The sequence below is a fragment of the Chiloscyllium plagiosum genome, unplaced genomic scaffold, assembly GCF_037043375.1.
Source record: "Chiloscyllium plagiosum isolate Xiang-an unplaced genomic scaffold, Cpla_swu_hap1 HiC_scaffold_35, whole genome shotgun sequence".
Lineage (NCBI taxonomy): Eukaryota > Metazoa > Chordata > Chondrichthyes > Orectolobiformes > Hemiscylliidae > Chiloscyllium > Chiloscyllium plagiosum.
Genome location: NW_028270173.1, coordinates 31,149,754 through 31,168,197, shown reverse-complemented (window position 1 = coordinate 31,168,197; position 18,444 = coordinate 31,149,754). Strand labels below are relative to the sequence as shown.

Below are 18,444 nucleotides of genomic sequence, written 5' to 3'. Positions count from 1 at the left end.
GTCACACTGGGCTGAGGGACCAGGCTGAGACACTACCACACTGGGCTGAGGGAGCAGGCCGAGACATTGCCACACTGGGCTGAGGGAGCAGGCCGAGATACTGCCACACTGGGCTGAGGGACCAGGCCGAGACACTGCCACACTGGGCTGAGGGAGCAGGCTGAGACACTGTCACACTGGGCTGAGGGACCAGACTGAGACACTGCCACACTGGGCTGAGGGACCAGGCCGAGACACTGCCACACTGGGCTGAGGGAGCAGGCCGAGACACTGCCACACTGGGCTGAGGGACCAGGCTGAGACACTGCCACACTGGGCTGAGGGACCAGGCCGAGGCACTGCCACACTGGGCTGAGGGACCAGGCCGAGACACTGCCACACTGGGCTGAGGGACCAGGCTGAGACACTACCACACTGGGCTGAGGGAGCAGGCCGAGACACTGCCACACTGGGCTGAGGGAGCAGGCCGAGACACTGCCACACTGGGCTGGGGGACCAGGTTGAGCGAAGTAAAAGATGATGTTCCGTGCTGTCCTGATTGGAACTACATCACTGTCTCTGGGTCGAAATCCGGGAAATCCTTTCCCAAACCGTACAGCTCAGGGACCGCTCCGGGTCAAGAGGGCAGCTCACCCCCCGCCTCCTAAATTAGGGGCAATTAGGGAAAGGCAATAAATGCTGGGCCCATCCAGGAACGCAGGAGTAAACACCTTGCTTTAGTTGTTACGACAGGCAGTGAAATCCCGAAAAGCCGATAACACAGCAGGGGGAGATCATCGCCCTTTCCTCACGGGCCCACTGCGCTGGGTTTTAGACTCCGGCCGCGTGACGTCAGAGAGTGGGCCTTCACCCCGCAGATTTTCATAAACACCGAATTTTTCCCACCGTCGTTCAAACAGGGGCAGAGGTACGGGTAGAGTTTCTCTGTGAAGGCGTCAGTGAAAGTGTGGAGGTAGGACATACTGTCTGCGTTGTAAAACGACACTTGCCCCCCCCTCGTAGTCCAGGTACACCCCGACCTTCCTCGGCCTCGGAACGACGCTCAGGCTGGTCGGGGGCGAGGTGAAGGCCGTGTACTCGCTCCCACCTCGGAGGCTCAGTCTCCAGTAGCCGTCCTCGGGGGTCCGTCTGATTCTCCCCTTCCTCTTGCAGGACCTCTTCGCCACTCCCAGGTCCCACTCGGTCTTATCCCCCACCTCCACCTCCCAGTAGTGCCTCCCCGATGTGAATCCCTCCGACCCCAGCACACAGGCGCACCGGTCGAACCTCTGGGGCAGGTCCGGGAGCTCCTGCCTTCGGTCTCCCATCCTCACGGCCGACTGGTCCTCACTCAGGACCAGCCAGGGGTTGGCGGTTTTCGGATTCAGGGTCAGAGCGGCCGGCACTGAGCGGGGGAAGAAAAACAACACAGAAAGAAAAGGCAGAGGGTGAATGAGTTAAATCGAACCCGGGTCCCTGGCGCTGTGAGGCAGCAACACCAACCACTGAGACACCGTGCCACCCCCATTAGCCTGTTATCATCAGGGAACGTGCTAGGGTCCACGGGAAAAGGTATAATGGGAGAGTACTCAGAAAACAGTGATAACGTTGGGCAGAGTCAGCATGGATTTCCGAAAGGGAAATCGTGCTCGTCAAAGTGATTGGATGTAACTCGTGAAGTTGCTCAGGGGGAGCCACTGGATGTGGTTTACTTGGACTTTCAGGAGGCCTTTACTGAGGTCTCGGGTAAGAGATTAACGTGTAAATGAAAGTGCATGGAATTGCGAGGGCAGGGGGGTACGGGGTATTGACATGGACTGAGGTGGCTGACAGGCAGACAATGATGAATAGAATAATATGGAACATTACAGCGCAGTACAGGCCCTTTGGCCCTCGATGTTGCACTGACCTGTACCAATCTGAAGCCCATCTAACCTCCACTATTCCATTTTCGTCCATATGTTTATCCAATGACCATTTAAATGCCCTTAAAGTTGGCGCGTCTATGACTGTTGCAGGCAGTACATTCCACACCTGTACTACTCTGAGTAAAGAAACTACGTCAGATATCTGCCCTATAACTATCACCCCTCAGTGTAACTCTATGTCCCCTCGTACTAGCTATCACCATCTGAGGTAAAAGGCTCTCACTCTCCACCCCATCTCACCCCCTGATTATCTTATATGTCTCAATTAAGTCACCTCCAAACCTGCTTCTCTCTTACAAAAACAGCTTCAAGTCCCTCAGCCTTTCCTCATCAGACCTTCCCTCCATACCAGGCAACATCCTAGTAAATCTCCTCTGAACCCTTTCCAATGTTTCCACATCCTTCCGATAATGTGGTGACCAGAACTGTATGCAAGACACCAAGTGAGGCCGCATCAGAATTTTGTACAGCTGCAGCATGACCTCAATCCCTCTACCAATAAAACCTAACACACCGTATGCCTTCTTAACAACCCTATCAATCTGGGTGGCAACTTTCAGGGATCTAAGCATATGGACACCGAGATCTCTCTGCTCATCTACACGACCAAGAATCTTACTGTTAACCCAGTACTCTGCATTCCTGTTACTCTTTCCAAAGTGAATCACCTCACATTTTTCTGTATTAAACTCCATTTGCCACCTCTCTGCCCAGCTCTGCTGCTTATCTATAACCTGCAACCACCTTTGGCGCTATCCATAACTCTACCAACCTTAGTGTCATCCGCAAATTTACTAACCCATCCATCTACGCCCTCATCCAGGTCATTTATAAAAATGACAAACAGCAGTGGACCCAAAACAGAGCCTTGTGGTATACCACAAGTAACAAAACTCTAGGATGAACATTTCCCATCAACCACCATGCTCTGTCTTCTTTCAGCAAGCTAATTTCTAATCCAAACCGCTAAACCACCCTCAATCCCATGCCTCCGTATTTTGTGCAATAGCCTACCTTGGGGAACCTTATCAAACACCTTACTGAAACCCCTATACACCACATCGACTGCTTTCCCCTCATCCACCTGTTTGGTCACCTTCTCAAAGAACTCAATAAGGTTTGTGAGACACGACCTACCCTTCACAAAACCTTGTTGAATATCCTTAATCAATTTATTTCTTTATTATAAATCTTATTATAAATCCTGTCTCTTATAACCGAGTCCAACACTTTACCCTCAACCGAAGTAAGGCCCACTGCTCTATAATTCCCAGGGTTGGGTCAGGATAAACAGGTCACTTTCTCAATGGCAGCCCCTGTCCAGCGTCCCCTGTAATTTTCTGACTGCGCGGGCTTCCAACTCGGATACGCGGCAGTGACTTCGGGAACTGTGTACAGTTCTGGTCACCACATTACCAAAAGAATGTGGATGCTTTGGAGAGGGTGCAGAGAAGGTTTACGAGGATGTTGCCTGGGATGGAAGGTGCTAGCTATGAAGAGAGATTGAGTAGGTTAGGTTTCCTTTCATTAGAGAAATGGAGATTGAGGGGGCACCTGATTGAGTTTTACAAAATCATGAAAGGGATAGACAGGGTGGATAGAGATAAGCTTTTTCCCAGGGTGAAGGATTCAATAACGAGAGGTCACGCTTTCAAGGTGAGAGGTGAAACGTTTAAGGGGGATACATGCGGCAAGTACTTTACCGCATGTGGGTGGTGGGTATCTGGAACGCGTTGCCAGCAGAGGTGGCAGAGGCAGGCACAGTGGATTCATTTAAGATGCGTCTGGACAGATGTATGAGTCGGTGGGGAGCAGAGGGATCCAGATGCTTAGGAACTGGGCGACAGGTTTAGACAGTAGATTTGGATCGGCTCAGGCTTGGAGGGCCGAAGGGCCTGTTCTTTGTTCTAACCAGGAACCACACCAGTTGAGCGAGTGGGAAAATATTTGGCAGATGGAGTATAATGTGGATCAATGGGAGGTGAACCTTCCAACAGGTGGCTATTGGCAAGAGTGAGAGAGGTGCTCAAGTTGTGTTTAATTCCCTCCCCCCAACACCGCCTCATATTTTCTTTTCCATTTTCCTCCACCACGTTCTTTGAAATCACTGCTCTACTAACTGGGACTGAGAACACAGACATCTCTTTCCCTGGGCTGATAGTGTCCAGCATTTCTCTCCAGGCAATATACTGCAAGGGACCTCTGTATATCCCCAGAGGAAGATCCAGGCCCACCAGTTCCATCGCATTGTGACTAATCCTGCAAGTTCAATGTTCAAAGGTTGAAAAACATATTTCCTTTCTTTTTGCATTAAAAGATTAAGCTGTGTTTGTTAACAATTTGTGTTTGTAAATAAAGGAAAGTCATCTTGGCATTCCAGGAATCTTTCTCCTGAAACAAAACAGAAACACAAGTCAACTTTTGACAGACAGATCAAAACCTGAATACGATGACACGGGACAAGGTCAAAAGTCACATGACACCAGGTTATAGTTGGACAAGTTTATTTGAAAACACTAGCTTTAGGAGCGCTGCTCCTGCATCAGGTGCGAGTGAGAGAGGGAGACCGGAGACACAGAATTTATAGGGAAAAGATCAAAGGGTCATACAACACGTGTGAATGGATTGAACACACTCCCTCGGAACACGGGTCAGGCCATTTCGGACTGAGATAAGGAGGGATTTCTTTGAACCGGAGAGTGGTGATCCTGGTCAATTCTCTGCCCCAGAGGAGTGCAGAGTCTCACTCATTGAGTCATAGTCGCAGAGTCATAAAGCACAGAAACAGACCCTTCAGTCCAACCAGTCCCGGCTGACCCTAATCCCAAACTAAACCAGTCCCACCTCCCTGGAGAAAGTGAGGACTGCAGATGCTGGAGATCAAAGTCGAAGAGTGCGGTGCTGGAAAAGCACAGCCAGTCAGGCAGCATTCCAGATGAAGGGCTTTTATTCAAAACGTTGACTCTCCTGCTCCTCGGATGCTGCCTGACTGGCTGTGCTTTTCCAGCACCACACTCTTCGACACTAGTCCAACCTACCTGCTCATTCCCAAATCCCTCCAAACCTGTCCTATTCACGTACTTATCCAAATGTTTTTGAAACATTGTAATTGTGCCCACATCCACCACTTCCTCAGGAAGTTCACTTCACACACAAACCATCTTCTGGGGAAAACATTTGCCCTGTGTCCTTTAAAATCTCTCTCCTCTCACTTTAACCTTATACCCCCTCCTCTTGAAATCCCTCATCCCAGGTGCCATTCACCTGATCTATGGCCCTCATGATTTTATGAACCTCTATAAGGTCACCCCTCAATCGCCTACGCTCCAATGAGGAAGGCCCCAGCCTCTCCTTATAACTCAAACCCTCCATCCCCAGGAACATCCTGGGAAATCCCTTGAGATTTCCAGTATCCAACCTTAACCCGTCACGATTTTATAAACCTCTCTAAGGTCACGATCCAGTGAGGAGGGTCCCACCCTATCCAGCCTTTCAGGACAACACAGACCTTCCATTCCCAGAAACATCCTGGTAAATCCCTGGAGATTTCCAGATATCAGGGGATACAGAGATATTGCAGGAAAATGGTCTTGGGATAAAAGATGGGCCATGATCTGGTTGTACTGTTTTAAAGCACGTTTGCTGGGCTGAATGGCCCCCGCCTGGTCCTCATTCCCAGTCACCCCTTCACTTCCAATGATAGGGATACAGAACACTGAACCCCCCCCTCCCCAGTGGGTACGTAGGGGGCAGCGTTTACTCCCCACTCCAGGTGATTCTTGGCAATACCAAGATGCCGATTACCGAAGACTGCTACGTTTCTCTCCTTACCTTGAGGATGGTCAATACGTCCGGCCGATCGAGCCCCGACTGAAACTCGGTCAGAACCCGCTCGGTGGAGTCCAGGGCACCCTGAATCTCCCGCAGGTTCCCTCGCATAGCCTCCAGGATCATCCCCTCCCGTGCACGGAGATCTCCGTCCAGGCGCCGCTCCATCTCACTCAGAGTCCGGTGCATCTTGGCGAGTTCATACTTGATTTGGACTTGCAGATTGCGTGACTGCTCCTGAACCCATTGGAACACAGGCACACGATCAAAATGTTTCAAACCGGGGAGTTGGGGGGGGTGGGGGGAGGAGGGGAGAGGGAAAGAAACTGGGGTTTGGAGAAGTGACCAAACGGGCGTCTCACCTTGACTTGGGAGATCTTCTGCTCCTGGTTGAATTTAGCCTTGAGCAGCTGGGCCTTCCTTTTGGCGGCCAAATCCAAGGACGATTTCAGCTGATCCTGTAAACGAGAGCAGAAATTCCTGAACGGGGGCCTTCAGACATTCCCAGAAAAGTGGATTGGGCAGGATGAAGTGCTGTGGAATCCACCCCCCCCCAATCTCTCTGCACAATGGGACAGACGTGGTCCCATTCAGCCCCATTGTATGTCTGCTGCCATCTTCCTGGATTCAATTCCCTCTTGGGTGCACACCCCACCCCCACCCCCGTCCTATTGGACCTGCCTCTGTCATGCACCCAGACAGAGCATCCCAAACCCCAAAATCCCACAGGACGGAGAAAGCCTTTCCCTTCCTATCTCCTCGGCTTCTCCGACCAGTACTGTCCCTCATATCTGTACACGCCCTGGTTCTCAATCCTCTAACCAACCAGAACATATTTCTCCCTCTCCACTCTGCCCAGACCCATCGTGATTTTCAACACTTCCCCAGCAGTAATTCACCAAGGCTACAAAGATTGGAGAGTTCGAGTCATGAGGAGAGGCGAGGACTGTTTCTCCGGACTGAAAATGTGTTGCTGGAAAAGCGCAGCAGGTCAGGCAGCATCGAAGGAACAGGAGAATCGACGTTTCAGGCATAAGCCCTTGTTCAGGGCTTATGCCTGAAACATCGATTCTCCTGTTCCTTGGATGCTGCCTGACCTGCTGCGCTTTTCCAGCAACACATTTTCAGCTCTGATCTCCAGCATCTGCAGCCCTCACTTTCTCCTGTTTCTCTGGAGCCGAGGAGGCTGAGGGGTGACATTAGAGAGGTTTGGAAAATTATGACAGGCTAAGATACAGTGAATAGCCAAAGTCTTTTCCCCTGGGAAGGGTAGTTCAAACCTAGTGGACATAGGTTTAAGGTGAGAGGGGAGAGACTTGAAAGAGATCTGAGGGACAAGTCTTTCACACAGAGGCTGGTGCGTACACGGAACGAGCTGCCAGAGGAAGTAGTGGAACATTTAAGACTTTCAGACAGATACATGGATAGGAAGGGTTTAGAGAGTGATATGGGCCAAATGCAGGAAAGTGGGACGAGTTCAGTTTAAGATACTGCGTCGGCATGGACGGGTTGGGCCGAAGGGCCTGTTTTCTTGCTGTGTGACTCTTATCAAATCTAACCTTGGCTTTCTCTTCTCCCAGAAAAGACTGTCACCAGTCTATGTGACTGAAACTCCTCAGCCCGAGGTCAGTCCTCATCAATCTACACTGAGAGTTCTCTCTCTCTCTCTCTAATTCATACACACGTACGAGCTTACGGGGAAAGGTGTAGGATGAGACTGCTGTGGGATGTTTCTCCTGAAGGTACAGAGGACACCAGTTAGACCAAAGCTGGAATACTGTGAAGACGCCAGTGGAGGCAGCCCAGAAAAGGTTTGTTTGGCTGGTCCTGGATCTGGAAGGATTTTATTTTGAGGTTCATTAAGAGGTTTGAAGATTCGGAGGTGACTTTATGAAAATGTACATGATCCTTTGGAGATTTGACAGGGTAGCTGTGGAAATGTTGTTTCCACTTGTGGGAGAGTCTGGGGCCAAAGGGCATCATCCAAGAATAAGGGGGTGTCTATTTAAGACAGAGATGAGGAGGAATTTCATCTCTTTTAGAGGGGAGTGAATCTGTGCAATTCTCTACCACTGAGAGCTAGAGAGGTTGTGCTGTTAAGGACATCCAAGGCGGACCAGACAGGTTTTTAATGAGTGAGGGAATCAAAGGTTATGGGGAAAAGATAGGAAACTGGAGTCAGGGATTATCAGATCAGCCAGGATCACATTGATGAGAGGAGCTGACTCGATGGGCTGAATGGCCTATTTCTGATCCTCACCCTCCATCAGGGCTTTTGCCCAAAATGTTGACTCTCCTGCTCCTCAGATGCTGCCTGACCTGCTGTGCTTTTCCAACACCAGCCAGTTCAACTCTGATTCTCCAGCATCTGCAGTCCTCACTTTCTCCTACTTCAGCTCCTCCCTGTTAGTCTCATATCTCTACAGAGGCTGGAAAATGGTCACCAACTCCCCCTTTGTTTCCACATGAACAGTCCTTGACTGCAGTACTGCCTCGTTCAGATTCAGGTACCAGAGTGTCAATAATTTTTAAATATTCATTCACGGGATGTGGGCATCGCTGGCCAGGCCAGCATTTATTACCCATCCCTAATTGCCCAGAGGGCAGTTAAGTGTCAAACCCCTTTGCTGTGGGTCTGGAGTGACACGTAGGCCAGACCAGGTAAGGATGGCAGTAACAATAATCACCAATGGATTCCTGGTCAGCGTTAGATCCTTAAATCTAGATTTTATTTTCGATTGAATTTAATTTCCACCATCTGTGCAGAGGCGGGATTTGAACCCGGGTCCCCAGAACATTACCTGGGTGCTCCCCTTACACCCCCAGCCCAAGTCCTGAAGAAGGGTTACACCTGAAACATTGACCTCTCCACCTCCTGATGCTGCCTGGCTTGCTGTGCTCTCCCAGCCTCCTGCTTGTCCAACTCTGGGTTAACACAACACCACTCAGTCCATCACCTCCTCATGGGGTATCCCTGAGGGTCACCTCCTGGTGTCAGCCCCCACCCGGGGGAGCTCAGACTCTGTGGCTGACCTGGTTCCGATCCTCTACCCTCAGGGTCTCAGCGAATGTCCCTAAAACTGGAGCTTCCCAGAATTGAGGGACAGAGTCCTGCACCGGTTGAACGCGTGGTCTGCTCCCTCCGGTTGGCCTTGTTCACCTTGTAAAGGCCCACAGCCTCATTGAGGGGGATGAAGGTGTGATATCTGTGCTCCCGGCTGTCCCGGCAGATGCTGCAGAGGAGCTCCTGGTCGGTTTCACACAGCAGCTTCACTCCTTCCTGGTGCAGCTCACAGTGGAGCTGCTGGCTCGCCATCCTCCGGGTCCTGCTCAGCTGCCTCGCCCTCCCGGCCAGGTTGGTGAGAGCCCGGTTCGACCTGAGGGTTAGCCCCGGGAACACCTGCAGACACTCGGGGCAGAAGTTGGTCTCCTGGGCTTGCCAGCAGCCTGTGATACAGGAGCGGCAGTAACTGTGACCACAGTCCAGGGTCACTGGATCCACAAACAGCCCGAGGCACACCGCACAAACCAACTCCTCTCTCCAGCACCCAGCCCGCTGCCCGGAATCCATCCCGCCGGCAACTCCCAGCGTTTGGCGGTGTCCTGCTCTGAGATTCACTTCCTCGTGTTCTTACAGAGAGCAGTGCAGGCACGGTTCCTGGGTGGGAAGGGACGGAAGAGGTGTGTTTGAACCCGCAGCCAGCCTGCGAGGGTAATTTGATCCACTCACTGAGACCAGAGCCAACCCACTGACAATGCACTAACAGAGCAACCCGCCAGATCACTGAGGGAGAACGGTTCAGAATACCGTGTACACAGCACTGAGACACCTGACAGTTCAGAATATACACAGCACTGAGACACCTGACAGTTCAGAATACACACAGCACTGAGACAACTGACAGTTCAGAATACACACAGGACTGAGACACCTGACAGTTCAGAATATACACAGCACTGAGACACCTGACAGTTCAGAATACACACAGCACTGAGACACCTGACAGTTCAGAATATACACAGCACTGAGACACCTGAGAGTTCAGAATGTACACAGCACTGAGACACCTGACAGTTCAGAATATACACAGCACTGAGACACCTGAGAGTTCAGAATATACACAGCACTGAGACACCTGACAGTTCAGAATATACACAGCACTGAGACACCTGAGAGTTCAGAATATACACAGCACTGAGACACCTGACAGTTCAGAATATACACAGCACTGAGACACCTGACAGTTCAGAATACACACAGCACTGAGACACCTGACAGTTCAGAATACACACAGCAATGAGACACCTGACAGTTCAGAATACACACAGCACTGAGACACCAGACAGTTCAGAATACCGTGCACACAGCACTGAGACACCTGACAGTTCAGAATACACACAGCACTGAGACACCTGACAGTTCAGAATATACACAGCACAGAGACACCTGACAGTTCAGAATATACACAGCACTGAGACACCTGACAGTTCAGAATACACACAGCACTGAGACACCTGACAGTTCAGAATACACACAGCAATGAGACACCTGACAGTTCAGAATATACACAGCACTGAGACACCTGACAGTTCAGAATACACACAGCACTGAGACACCTGACAGTTCAGAATATACACAGTACTGAGACACCTGACAGTTCAGAATATACACAGCTCTGAGACACCTGACAGTTCAGAATATACACAGCTCTGAGACACCTGACAGTTCAGAATATACACAGCACTGAGACACCTGACAGTTCAGAATATACACAGCACTGAGACACCTGACAGTTCAGAATACACACAGCACTGAGACACCTGACAGTTCAGAATACACACAGCACTGAGACCCCTGACAGTTCAGAACCTACACAGCACTGAGACACCTGACAGTTCAGAATATACACAGCACTGAGACACCTGACAGTTCAGAATATACACAGCACTGAGACACCTGACAGTTCAGAATATACACAGCACTGAGACACCTGACAGTTCAGAATATACACAGCACTGAGACACCTGACAGTTCAGAATATACACAGGACTGAGACACCTGACAGTCCAGTATATACACAGCACTGAGACACCTGACAGTTCAGAATATACACAGCACTGAGACACCTGACAGTTCAGAATATACACAGCACTGAGACACCTGACACTTCTGAATATACACAGCACTGAGACACCTGACAGTTCAGAATTTACACAGCACTGAGACACCTGACAGTTCAGAATATACACAGCACTGAGACACCTGACAGTTCAGAATATACAAAGCACTGAGACACCTGACAGTTCTGAATGCACTCAGCACTGAGACACCTGACAGTCCAGAATATACATAGCACTGAGACACCTGACACTTCTGAATATACAAAGCACTAAGTCACCTGACAGTTCAGAATACACACAGCACTGAGACCCCTGACAGTTCAGAATACACACAGCACTGAGACACCTGACAGTCCAGAATATACACAGCACTGAGACACCTGACACTTCTGAATATACACAGCACTGAGACACCTGACAGTTCAGAATACACACACCGCCGAGACACCTGACAGTTCAGAATACACACAGCACTGAGACACCTGACAGTTCAGAATACACACAGCACTGAGACACCTGACAGTTCAGAATATACACAGCACTGAGACACCTGACAGTTCAGAATACACACAGCACTGAGACACCTGACATTTCAGAATATACACAGCACTGAGACACCTGACAGTTCAGAATACACACAGGACTGAGACACCTGACAGTTCAGAATATATACAGCACTGAGACACCTGACAGTTCAGAATATACACAGCACTGAGACACCTGACAGTTCTGAATATACACAGCACTGAGACACCTGACAGTTCAGAATACACACACCACCGAGACACCTGACAGTTCAGAATACACACAGCACTGAGACACCTGACAGTTCAGAATACACACAGCACTGAGACACCTGACAGTTCAGAATATACACAGCACTGAGACACCTGACAGTTAAGAATACACACAGCACTGAGACACCTGACAGTTCAGAATACACACAGCACTGAGACACCTGACAGTTCAGAATACACACAGGACTGAGACACCTGACAGTTCAGAATATACACAGCACTGAGACACCTGACAGTTCAGAATACACACAGCAGTGAGACACCTGACAGTTCAGAATACACACAGCACTGAGACACCAGACAGTTCAGAATATACACAGCACTGAGACACCTGACAGTTCAGAATACACACAGCACTGAGACACCTGACAGTTCAGAATACCGTGCACACAGCACTGAGACACCTGACAGTTCAGAATACACAGAGCACTGAGACACCTGACAGTTCAGAATATACACAGCACTGAGACACCTGACAGTTCAGAATACACACAGCACTGAGACACCTGACAGTTCAGAATACCGTGCACACAGCACTGAGACACCTGACAGTTCAGAATACACAGAGCACTGAGACACCTGACAGTTCAGAATATACACAGCACTGAGACACCTGACACTTCTGAATATACACAGCACTGAGACACCTGACAGTTCAGAATATACACAGCACTGAGACACCTGACAGTTCAGAATATACACAGCTCTGAGACACCTGACAGTTCAGAATATACACAGCACTGAGACACCTGACAGTTCAGAATATACACAGCACTGAGACACCTGACAGTTCTGAATACACACAGCACTGAGACACCTGACAGTTCAGAATACACACAGCACTGAGACCCCTGACATTTCAGAACCTACACAGCACTGAGACACCTGACAGTTCAGAATATACACAGCACTGAGACACCTGACAGTTCAGAATATACACAGCACTGAGACACCTGACAGTTCAGAATATACACAGCACTGAGACACCTGACAGTTCAGAATATACACAGCACTGAGACACCTGACAGTTCAGAATATACACAGGACTGAGACACCTGACACTTCTGAATATACACAGCACTGAGACACCTGACAGTCCAGTATATACACAGCACTGAGACACCTGACACTTCTGAATATACACAGCACTGAGACACCTGACAGTTCAGAATATACACAGCACTGAGACACCTGACACTTCTGAATATACACAGCACTGAGACACCTGACAGTTCAGAATATACACAGCACTGAGACACCTGACAGTTCAGAATATACACAGCACTGAGACACCTGACAGTTCAGAATATACACAGCACTGAGACACCTGACAGTTCTGAATACACTCAGCACTGAGACACCTGACAGTCCAGAATATACACAGCACTGAGACACCTGACACTTCTGAATATACACAGCACTGAGTCACCTGACAGTTCAGAATACACACAGCACTGAGACCCCTGACAGTTCAGAATACACACAGCACTGAGACACCTGACAGTCCAGAATATACACAGCACTGAGACACCTGACACTTCTGAATATACACAGCACTGAGACACCTGACAGTTCAGAATACACACACCACCGAGACACCTGACAGTTCAGAATACACACAGCACTGAGACACCTGACAGTTCAGAATACACACAGCACTGAGACACCTGACAGTTCAGAATACACACAGCACTGAGACACCTGACAGTTCAGAATACACACAGCACTGAGACACCTGACATTTCAGAATACACACAGCACTGAGACACCTGACAGTTCAGAATACACACACCACCGAGACACCTGACAGTTCAGAATACACACAGCACTGAGACACCTGACAGTTCAGAATACACACAGCACTGAGACACCTGACAGTTCAGAATACACACAGCACTGAGACACCTGACAGTTCAGAATACACACAGCACTGAGACACCTGACATTTCAGAATACACACAGCACTGAGACACCTGACAGTTCAGAATACACACAGGACTGAGACACCTGACAGTTCAGAATATATACAGCACTGAGACACCTGACAGTTCAGAATATACACAGCACTGAGACACCTGACAGTTCTGAATACACTCAGCACTGAGACACCTGACAGTCCAGAATATACACAGCACTGAGACACCTGACACTTCTGAATATACACAGCACTGAGACACCTGACAGTTCAGAATACACACAGCACTGAGACCCCTGACAGTTCAGAATACACACAGCACTGAGACACCTGACAGTCCAGAATATACACAGCACTGAGACACCTGACACTTCTGAATATACACAGCACTGAGACACCTGACAGTTCAGAATACACACACCACCGAGACACCTGACAGTTCAGAATACACACAGCACTGAGACACCTGACAGTTCAGAATACACACAGCACTGAGACACCTGACAGTTCAGAATATACACAGCACTGAGACACCTGACAGTTCAGAATACACACAGCACTGAGACACCTGACAGTTCAGAATACACACAGCACTGAGACACCTGACATTTCAGAATACACACAGCACTGAGACACCTGACAGTTCAGAATACACACAGGACTGAGACACCTGACAGTTCAGAATATATACAGCACTGAGACACCTGACAGTTCAGAACACACTTTTTGTTTCAAAATAGATGTTATTCTTTAAAAACATTTTTATATACATAGTCACAAACACAGCTCGCATCTGTACAGTAGTATTTCAGGGAAACTAACAGACATTGGAATTTGACTCTATCCAAACGAACCAAAGACCAGACTTACTTGAACCAGATTAGATTTATATGCATTTGAGGTACCTGGAGGGTCAGGTGACTGAACGGGTCTCCATTTAATTTCTGCCATCAGGCACCTTGCAGCTCAAAATACACACAGCACTGAGGCACCTCGAAGTTCAGAATATCTAGGCCCTACCTTTACTGCTCTCTCTTCTGCCTGCAACATCTTCTTTCACTGAACCTGTTGGGAAGAAATCAAATTGGAATTCCCTGTCTGGAAACAAACAAAAAATGCTGTCACTTAGAATCAAAATATTAATTTACTCTCCAAAGATACTAGTTTCTTCCTCTCCCAGATCCCCACCAATACCCTTCCACTGACAAACGTATTTGTTTGGCTGAACTGGCCCCTCAACCTCAACAATTTCTCCTTTGAATCCTCCCACTTCCTCCAGATGAAAGGCATAGCCATGGCGCCCGCATGGGCCCCAGCTATGCCTGTCCCTTTGTCGGCTACGTGAAACAGTCCATCTTCTGGAGTTACACTGGCACCATTCCCCATCTTTTCCTCCATTACATTGATGACTGCATTGGCTCCACCTTGTGCTCCCGCGAGGAGGTTGAATAGTTCATCAACTTCACCAACACATTCCACCCTGATCTTAAATTCACCTGGACCATCTCTGACACTTCCCTCCCCTTCCTGGACCTCTTCATCTCCATCAATGGTGACTGACTCAGCACTGACATTTTCTACAAACCTATCGACTCCCACAGTTACCTAGACTACACCTCCTCCCACCCTGCCTCCTGTAAAAATGCCATCCCATATTCCCAAACCCTCCACCTCTGCTCACAGGAAGACCAGTTCCACCACAGAACACACCAGATGGCCTCCTTCTTTAAAGACCGCAATTTCCCCTCATCCACATCCTGCACCTCTGCCCTCGAACCCCACCCCTCCATCCGCACATGGACAGAACCCCCCTCCCCCCGACCGGTCTTCCCCTTCCATCCAACCAACCACCACATACGTCACATCATCCTCCGCCATTTCCACCACCGACAAACAGACCCCACCACAAAAGATACATTTTCCTCCCTTTCCACTTTCCGTCCGGTCCCTCCGCAACTACCTGGTCAGGTCCACGCTTCCCCCCACAACAACCCATCCTCCCCTCCCCTCCTGACACCTTTCCCTGTCATCGCAGGAATTGCAAAACCTGCACCTACACCTCCCCCCCTTATCTCTGGCCAAGGCCCCAAAGGAGCCTTCCACATCCAAAGTTTCACCTGCACATCCACCAATGTCATTTATTGTATCCGTTGCTCTCCTCTACATTGGGGAGTCTGGACTCCTGCTCGCAGAGGGTTTTAGGGAACATCTCCAGGACACCCGCACCAATCAACCCCACCACCCTGTGGCTGAACACTTCAACTCCCCCCTCCCACTCTGCCGAGGACATACAGGTCCTGGGCCTCCTCCATCACCTCCTCCCTCACCACGATGCCTGGAGGAAGAACGCCTCTTCTTCCGCCCCGGAACACTTCAACCCCAGGGCATCAACGTAGACTTCACCAGTTTCCTCATTACACCTTCCCCCGCCCACCTTACCCCAGTCCCAACCTTCCAGCTCAGCACCACCCTCATGACCTGTCCCATCTCTCCATCTTCCTTCCCACCTATCTACTCCACCCTCCTCTCCGAGTATCACCTTCACCCTCACCTCCACCCACCTCTTGCACTCTCAGCGACCTTCTCCCCAGCCCCACCCCAGAGCTTCCCAACCTCATTCCTGATGAAGGGCTCTTGCCCGAAACGTCGGTTTTCCTGCTCCCCTAATGCTGTGCTTTTCCAGCACCACTCTCATCCTGACTCTAATCTCCAGCATCTACAGTTCTCACTTTCGCCTCTCCAAAGACGCTGCCTGACCCGCTTTAATTTCTAGCATTTTGTTTTTGTTTCCATTAGAGATTTGTGGTAACTTGGTCTCCAGTGCACATCACATTTCAAAATGCACCCAGTACTGACGTCCCCCTCAGTTCAGAATATCCAGGCTCTACCTCTCCTGCTCTCACTGCTGCCTGCAACACCTTCCCTCGATGAACCTGTGGGCAAGAAATTACATTTGAATTTCCCGCTGAAAACAAAAACAAAAGCTGTCACCTAGACATGAAACGTTAGTTTGCTCTCTCCCCAGGGATGCTGCCTGATCCCTTGTGATTTCCAGCATCTTTTTATTTGTTTTCAGTAGATTTCCAGGATCTGCAGCGATTAGCTCCCAGTTTGAATTTCCTTGGTATTGAATTAAAAATCCCACAACACCAGGATATAGTCCAACAGGTGAAACTGGAAGCACTGGTTTCACATCAGGTGGTTGTGGGTTGTCCTGATGGAGGAGCGGCGCTCCGAAAGCTAGTGCTTCCAATTCAACCTGTTGGACGAGAAGCTGAACAGCGGCTCCTCCAAATCATGTCTGGTCTTCAGAGTTAGTTCCGGGATTGAAAAACCGTCCAATCACAATTCAGATTCTCAACCAATCAATGGCATCAGCGATTGACCAATCGGCCGCGGTGACTTCTGCACCAATCAGAAGCTTGTTCTTCCTGACCAATAGGGGAATGCCGGGCGCCAGCCGCCGGCGGCTCAGGACGGTATAAAAGGAGGGGCGCGGGCATTGCTCTCGCTGGTTCGGCGGGTGAGGCGCTTAAAGGACGTTGCCCGGGATTTATAGACCCACGTGCGGTACCAGAGCTCGGCCCTCATTGTCCTGCAAGAGGCCAACGAGGCTTTATCTGCTGGTCCTCTTCGAGGACACCAACCTGTGCGCTGTCCAAGCCAAGAGGCTCACTATGATACCCAAGTACATCCACCTGGTCTGGCGCATCTGTGTGGAGCAGCCCTGACACTAACCTCTCCCCATCCCCCCCACCCCACTCAGAATCGACTGGAAGGGCTTTTCACAGCCACCACTACATCAAGAGATGACCATAGTGTGTTGTACAAGAGCCTTGCTTATTTGCACGCAGTTACAAATCACAAGCATCAGGATGTTTTATGACAGGCTTATTTACAAGCACGAGTCTTCAAATTAAACCAGTTGGACTATAACCTGATATTGTGAAAGTTGGAGAAACTGAGCACTGTCTGTCCCAGTCCAATACTGGCTTCACCACAGCATTGTCTTATTTGGAGAATTGCACCTCTGGTCAGATTGAACCTGTAATGTGCATTGCCCTTAACTTATCCCAGGTGAAAACGAGGACTGCGGATACTGGAAACCTGAACTTCATCTTGCACCTCTGAACACTTCAATCCCAGGGCATCAATGTGGACTTCACCAGTTTCCTACCCAGTTCCAGCTAGCACCGTTCCCATGACCTGTCCTACGTACCTATCTTCCTTCCCACCTATCCACTCCACTCTCCTCTCTGATCTATTCCCTCCATCCCCACCCCCATTCACCTATTGTACTGTATCCTACTTTCTCCCCACCCCTCTGATTTATCTCTCCACCCAGCAGGCTTCCTGCCTCTATTCCTGATGAAGGGCTTTTGCCCAAAATGGTTTTTTTTTGCTCTTTGGATGCTGCCTGACCTGCTGTGCTTTTCCAGCACGACTCTAATTCAGACTTAACTCATCCTAACTTCTTGACCCCTTGAGTTGAGGCTGTTTTGCTTGATTATAGACATGGGAGCAATTTGTTTTGGGGTTGTGTATATCAGGCTGTTGGATTATTTTGGGAGATATCTGTCCTGGCTGTTTTGAAGTTGTGCTTTGTTTTCTTCACAAATATTTATTTTGTGCTGCCGTGTTTTTCTTCTGAGTCCTTAATAGGAATTTTGGTATCTTGTATAAATTGACCTGTGTTCATTCTGGGCACCAACCCTGTGGAAATGTGTTTCAGGGGTTTTGTTTCATTCTTGCTTTCATAGGATGTAGAACAGTACAGCACAGAACAGGCCCTTCAGCCCACGATGTTGTGCCGACCATTGATCCTCATGTAAGGTAAACCTAATGTATGAACCCTCAAAGTTCTGTGATCACATGC

The 18,444-nt window shown here is 49.4% G+C and overlaps 1 pseudogene; it reads right to left on the bottom strand.

Moving 5' to 3' along the window:
* Positions 1-787: 787 nt before the first annotated feature.
* LOC148140601 (zinc-binding protein A33-like) lies at positions 788-9,306 on the bottom strand (annotated as a pseudogene).
* Between the last annotated feature and the right edge of the window lie 9,138 nt (positions 9,307-18,444).